This window comes from Miscanthus floridulus, chromosome 7, assembly GCF_019320115.1.
Source record: "Miscanthus floridulus cultivar M001 chromosome 7, ASM1932011v1, whole genome shotgun sequence".
In the NCBI taxonomy this organism is placed as follows: Eukaryota; Viridiplantae; Streptophyta; class Magnoliopsida; order Poales; family Poaceae; genus Miscanthus; species Miscanthus floridulus.
Genome location: NC_089586.1, coordinates 17198447 through 17205923, shown reverse-complemented (window position 1 = coordinate 17205923; position 7477 = coordinate 17198447).

Sequence of the window (7477 nt, the reverse complement as noted above, 5' to 3'; positions counted from 1 at the left end):
ATCCTCGTCGCTCCCGAACAGGGAGAATCCCTCCTTCTCTACATCATGGCAAACAACCACGTTGTGAGCACCGCCCTGGTCATCGAAAGGGAGGAGCCGGGACACCCCCTAAAGGTCCAACAACTAGTGTACTTCATTGGTGAGGTACTCACTGACGCCAAGGTTTGATACCCCTAGGTTCAGAAGCTTCTATACGTCGTGCTGATGGTGACCCAGAAGCTCCTACACTACTTCACCGACCACAAAGTCATGGTCGTCACTTCATACCTGCTGGGAAACATCGTCCGCAACCGTGATGCCATGGGACGGATCTCCAAGTGGGCTCTCGAGCACATGGGCCACGACATTAGGTATATCCCCCACACTGCTATTAAGTCTTAGGCTCTCACTGACTTAATCGTCGAATGGACGGAAGTCTAGCTCCCGACCCCAGACGTCACCCACGAGTACTGGACGATGTACTTCGACGGGTCAGTCATGGCACCCGGCTCGGGGGCTAGAGTGGTTTTGATCTCCCCAGATGGGAGCAGGCTCCGCTATGTGATCTGTCTCCATTTTTTAGCCTCAAACAACACCACAGAATACGAGGCCCTCATCAATAGACTGTGCATCGCCGTTGAGCTTGGCGCCATGCGGCTGTATGTCCACGGCGACTCGCGAGTTGGTCGTCGACCAAGTCATGAAGGAGTCCTCCTGCAAGAGCCCTCTCATGGCAGCATATTGCCAGGAGGTGTGCAAGCTTGACGACAAATTCCGAGGGATCAAACTGCATCTTGTCCCCCAAAAAGGACAATGATGCCGCCGATTTCCTCGCAAAATTGGCTGTTAGGCGGGTGCCATCTCCAATTGGGCTCTTCATCAATAATCTCCATGAGCCATCTGCCCGCATTCTAGTGGATCCAATCTAGATGCACTCCAACACTAATCTGGCACGCAGGGGCTCTGACCTCTCGACATGCCCCGACCCTGACCAAGTGCTCGGCGGCTCTGACCCGGGTGCCTTCATGGCGACATCGCCCACCGACATCACCATAATGGCGCTCGATTCAGTCGACTAGAGAGCACCACTGCTCGCCTACCTCCTCGAGGAGGTTCTCCCACTAAAAAGGACTGAAACGCGATGAATCGCTCGATGCGCCAAGACGTTTGTCGCCATTGGTGATGAACTTTACAAGTGGAGCCCATCGGGAGTACTCATGAAGTGCATCTCGATGAAGCAAGGGAAGCAACTCCTCCTCGAGGTCCATACCAGAATCTATGGACATCACGCGGCCTCAAGGTCGCTAGTTGGAAAAGCCTTTCGCCAAGGTTTTTACTGGCCCCCTACGCTGTGAGATGTAGAGGAGGTTGTCCGCAGGTGTGAAGGATGTCAGTTCTATGCTTGACAAACTCATCTACCGGCACAAGAGCTTTAGACCATCCCCATCACCTGGCCATTCATGGTCTAGGGCCCTGAGGCCCCAGGCGGTTTCACTCACCTACCGTAGCCATGAACAAATTCACCAAGTGGATAGAGGCGAAGCCCATCACCAACATCCACTTGGAAGAGGTGGTCAAGTTCTTCCTCGACATCATCTATCGGTTTGGTGTTCCAAACTGTATCATCACCGACCTCAAAACAAACTTCACCGGGAAGAAGTTCCTAGACTTCTATGACGAATACGACATCAGGGTCGATTGGGCCTCGGTCGGACACCTGCGTACCAATGATCAGGTTGAGTGGGCCAATGGCATGGTCCTCCAAGGACTCAAGCCCCGCATCTTTGACCAACTCAACAAGTATGTCGGACGATGGGTTATAGAGGTCCCAGCAATCCTCTAGAGCCTAAGAATGAACCAAACCGGTCCACAGGGTTCACCCCTTTCTTCCTCGCATACGGAGCCAAAGCAGTGTTGCCCTCCGACCTTGATCACGGTGCTCTAAGAGTAAAGGCCTTCAACCAAGACCGAGCCATGGAGGCTCGGTAGGACATGGTCGACCTGCTCGAGGAGGCTCGTGAGATGACTGTCATCCACTTAGCTCGTTGCCAGCAAACTCTCTGTAGGTACCATGAAAGAAAAATCAGGGGGAGGATCCTCGAGGTTGGTGACCTCATACTCCGAAGGACCCAGTCAACCAAAGAGAAACATAAGCTCTCTCTCCACCATGGGAAGGACCCTACACGACGACCGAAGTGATCCGACCGGGTGCCTATCGGCTGAAGGATGACAATAGCAACGTTCTCACCAACACATGGAACATCGAACAGTTACGTCGTTTCTTTCCCTAAAGCTCAGTCTTACCTTTTTCTTTCCATTCAACGTTTGTTCCTACAGCACCCTAGCTTGAGCACTCTCGGCCTAGGTCGCTCGGGGGCTCCACGGGGGTATAGTACCACCCTCCCTTTTTACTATCATATAGTAATACTTTTTCGCCCAAACGAAAGGGCATCGCCCAAACGAAAGGGCATTCCGTTCCTTTGATTACCCTACATAACTTGCATTTTAACCTCTCGACCGATCACACCCCCACCATGACCTACGGTTACGAGCAGCTGAGCCTCGCGGGCCACGCCCGGGTTCTTAAGGTTGCAGCCTATGGGTCAACGGGCAGGTGCGAAAAAGAAAGGACAAAAAACAAAGCTACACAAGGGTAAAAACAAGGGCAGATGGGACAAGCTTTCCCTCACGAGTTATTTCATGACAAAACAAACTTAGAATATTCATGAATGTAAAGCTGTTCACATGGGGGCTCCCCCATGAAACCGTCTTTTTACATGAACTGACTATTTCTACTCTAAACTCTACTATGGCCCCCCGACGGCATCGGCCGATGGTACGGTCGACGAGGACGAAGGTAGCTCACTTCCGATGGGGACGATGTTTGGCTCTATTGGGGTGGGATGACGCTCGCCTCCGACCCGGTCTCCACTCCCTCTTCCTAGCGCATGTCTTCAGCCATGTTTGAATGGTGAGCCTCCATCACCCACTGTGTAGTGACCTGCTCGGCGACCATCTATGCATGTGGCACCAAACTTTCCCCTAGCGCATGGATTTCATCTGCGCTCCACCCATCGGCGTACCCTCTATAGATGGCCGTGAAGTCTAGATTGGGGTGATGGATCGCCACCGAGGTTAGCACCCCCGACGTCCCATAGAACATGTTGTCAAAGATAAGTGCCCAAACTTCATTCAGGACCTCCGCCAGCTAGACAGCAGGCGTACTGGTGCTCGGTCCTGACTCGAACACCTTGGAGACGACCACCTGCGCGACGTTGCGAATCTGGTCGAGCTCTCCCTCAAGAACGCATTGCTCCTCAAGGGACTAGGCTAGCGCCTCCATGCCCCGACTGACCGCTGCTTTGACTGTTTCCAGCTCTTGCTCCAAAGAGCCGATCTTTTCACCTAGTTCTAGAAAAAGATGACAAATTCAGACATAAAGGAAAGGAGAAACTAAAAGGACCTAGGATGCCGTCTAGAGGGGGGTGAATAGGTGTTTCTAAAAATTAACACCTTTAAATGCAGAAACAATTAGTAAAGGTAGTTTCCAAAATGGAAACTCCAAATAAGAGTAATACCACCCCTCACAAGTTAGCCATAGAGTATGTAAAAGATACTAAATAAATCTAGGAGTCACAACCTTGCAACACAATGATTAGTGCAGTGAATAGATAAAAATAGAGCAGGGGCCAATACCGGAGACGTCCGGTTTGATCGAACACTTCAGGCAATATCGGACACGTCCGGTAGTTATACTGGACATGTCCGGTATACACGAGTTCTACAGTGTGACCCCTAACTTGCTCCTTTTGATTCCAAACTTTAATCCAACCTATAGGCACCCGCTAAAGATAGTGCCACACACAGGTAACCTGCACAAGAGCTAGAGCAACACAGATATCAAATGAAATGCGTATTGAGACACGATATTTGTTTTACCGAAGTTCAGACTTGTTCGAGTCCTACTCTCTATTGAGGGGGCTGCGGGCGACCCAACGAAGGTCAGCCCTAGAGGGTACCATGAAGGTCACCCTAGCCAAAGTCTTTTCCAACTCCTTTTCCTCCTTCCACTAGTTGATTCTGAGGCGGTGGAATCGACCGTTACAAACTTTCTAAGGCACACCATAATCTCTCAGGTGCTCTCCAGCGACGCCTAGACATCTATGACCGAAGAGTCCAAGAGTAACAAATGCAAATCATGAAATAGACAATATGCACAAGTGCTCAAGTGGTGGCTTGCTCTCAATTTCAAATTCTCTCTCAACCCACAAATGGATTTTATGATTTGGATCACACACTCACTAAGAGAGGGTTTGGGAGAGTTGGCAAGGCTCAAAAACGTGTATTGCAACCAGTAGAATTAGCAGCCTCCAAAGGTGGAGGCTTAGGGTTATTTATAGCCCCTTTGAAAAACTAGCCGGTTTTCTAGCCGTTGCCTGCATACCGAACATGTCCGGTATGACTTACACTACGCCAATGGTAACTGAGTTAAGTATCATTGTGAATCGTCGGAACTCCCGACGAATGCCAGAACTCATGACCCTCATCTCATTTGAAAATTAGCCATTGGGCTCTAGCCTGCTATACCAGACACCTCCGATGTGACCAGGCAGTTAACTCTCCAAGTCAGTTAGGTGTCGGGACGTCAGAACTCTCGACGATTGTCGAAACTCTCGACTCACGTCGGAACTCCCGATGAACCAACCCAAGAACACCAAGTATCAGTTAAGCGTGAGACGTTAGAACTCTCAACAATTGCCGGAACTTCTGACCATCGAAACTCTCGACTCACATCAAAACTCCCGACGAACCAACCTGAGAACACCAAGAATTTTGCCATGGCTGGGCAAATACCGGACACGTCTGGTATTGCCAGACCAGCGACAAACAAGTTAGCTCTTTTGTCTCTCAAACACTCAAAACTCACATGGGTTGGCATGAGCACTTATGAATGATTATCTATCAACATGATCCATCCTGCTTAATAGTACAGCATACCTATTAAACTCAAGATCAAAGAAAAAACGAATTTATATCGCTTGAGTTGATCTCTTTTGAATTGATGCCATGTCTTTCAATCTTCATCAAGTGAGGGTGCCAACATGTCGATATTGATCTTTTTACTTGAGCATAGCCATCTTGAGCACGTGACTTGATTCCATTCATCAAATATGAATAATCCCAAATGTATCAAGTCACTTCCATCAAACACTCCAATAGTGATTTGATCCTCCACATCAACATGACCATCATAGCTTGATTAGTACCTCAACTAAATACAAGTATTTCCTTCTTCACCCTAGCTAGGTTCTTCGACCGCCAAGCCATCGCTTACCCTTCACCCTTGCTTAGTACCTCAAAGCCTTTCCTTGCTATCTTCACCATCTCAAGCCATCAAGTCACATCTTGTGTTGAATCATCCATTCATTTGTATTGTTATCTTTTTCATTTCAATTTAGCAACCTTCAAATAAGAGACCATTCCATATGCAATCCCTCATGTCTCATTAATTAATTCTTACCGAGCTTGCTTTCACATAGTACATAGAAATCTCACAATAAATGAGTGTTTGCATGAATTCCATTTGCATTGTTGTCTTATGTTTGAACTAGATTGTTTCCAACAATACATCATTTTGGCTTTCATTAAGTACCTATGAGATAACCTATTACCTATCCACACTTAGCAAATGGGTTAGACCTTTAATCACGTTGTCATTCAATCATCCAAAACCCACTAAAGGTCTAGATGCACTTTCAGAAACCAAGGCATCAACCAAGGGCAGAACAGATACGTACCAAGGTGGGCGCTTTCGAGAATGGAGAGCCCTTCCTCTTGTCGGGTCACCTTCTCGACCAGTCGAGCGTTTGACTCCTCTACCCCAAGCATCTACCCTCGGAGCGCAACCACTTCTTGTTCAGTGTCCGACCGGGCCTTCTGCTCTGCCTCTAGAGCCTCCAAGGACTTCTAAAGCACCACCTTGGTCTCCGCCAAGTGGACCTCTGCCACGTTGAGTTCCCACTCGGCAGTAGTTGCCCGCTCGATCGCACGTAGTTCCACCGCCCGTGCTCCCATCACCTCGGTCGCCCGATCTTGGGACTCATGGTAGGTGGACTCTAGCTGGTGCTTGAGCTCATCGACCTGCCATGACGCTGTTGCTTCCTGATCCACCCGACCATGCTCCTCCCAAAGAAATCAGGACTTATGGATCGACATCATCTATAAATCCTGTGAGGCAAGAAGCAGACATGCTAAGACAACCATTGAAAGGCCAAGGAGTCAAGGACAACACCAAAAAATGCAGAGAACTTACCTCTGTGACGCGTGGCAGGTCGACTGTCATGGCCTGATGGACGAGCTCAACCCTCTCCAAAGCCTCCTTGAGCCTTGCCTTGGCAAGGGCGAGATCGGACTCCATCGATAGTCCTCTCTCCCTAAGCAAGTGCCAAAGCTTCACCTCCTCCTCGTCACGAAGGACGAACCGGGCCTTTCTTGGCTCGCCGGGGCAAGGCCACACCAGCTCGTGGGTCGCCCCTGACCCGCTAGAAGATCCAGCCATCACAGTATCATGTGATGACCGAATCATCACCAGCTCTCAAGATGGCAGGATGGCCGGCAGCTCCACCCTGGTGTCTTCCTCGCCGGAGAAGGGGATATCCACCGTCAGGACTCCATGGCCTGCTGATGGATGCACTACCTCTGGCCTAGCTGTGGCTCCTCCAAACCCCTCCAACTCTGACCAGGCGAGCGAACCATGCGTTCCTCCGCCGAGCGAGGCAGGGAGCCTAGTTTCCCTCCTCTCATCCTCCGCAGCCGTTGGGGGAGGGATTGTGAGAGTCACCTCTAACTCGACCTCCACCATTACCACGAGGATCGCCACAATCACCGCCGCCGCCACTGCCATACTCATGACCGGCCAGGAAGACGCAACCCCCAATAGGGAAGGTCATGCTACCGCTAGCCTGCTTCCTCCACCGCTCGTCAAGACCCACTGCAGGCTGGGTCTCCACTCTTCTCGCACGGGAGGTGGGGAGATTCCTAGTCCCACCATCCTCTGACTATTGTGAAACAAGCGCAGGTTAGCACACTCAAAAACTCAACTATGAGAACAAAAGGGAGCATGGAGTTATACCTGGACGAAAGCGGTAGAGCCCTGAAGCCTCGATCGACTGACGATAAGCCGGCTAGACGAGGACCGCTCGTAGGTCACAACCCATGCCCCCTCATATCGGTCAAGGGAGGAGCCAACCCGGCCGGTCCCCAATCAACCCACGAATGGCCTCGATCGCTAGCCTATGGCGAAACCACTAGAGTAACTGACGGAGCGTCCCTCCATTAGGGATCATGCACGTGCGCCAATCCTAAAGACATAGGGGAACGATCATGTCCCCCCGACTGACCGGCGTGCTCCACCACACTCAAAGCAAGGGGGCGTGAAGCTGACGACGCCTCCGAAGGGCACGGCAACCGCACCCACTTTGCCTCTCGTTCGACAGTG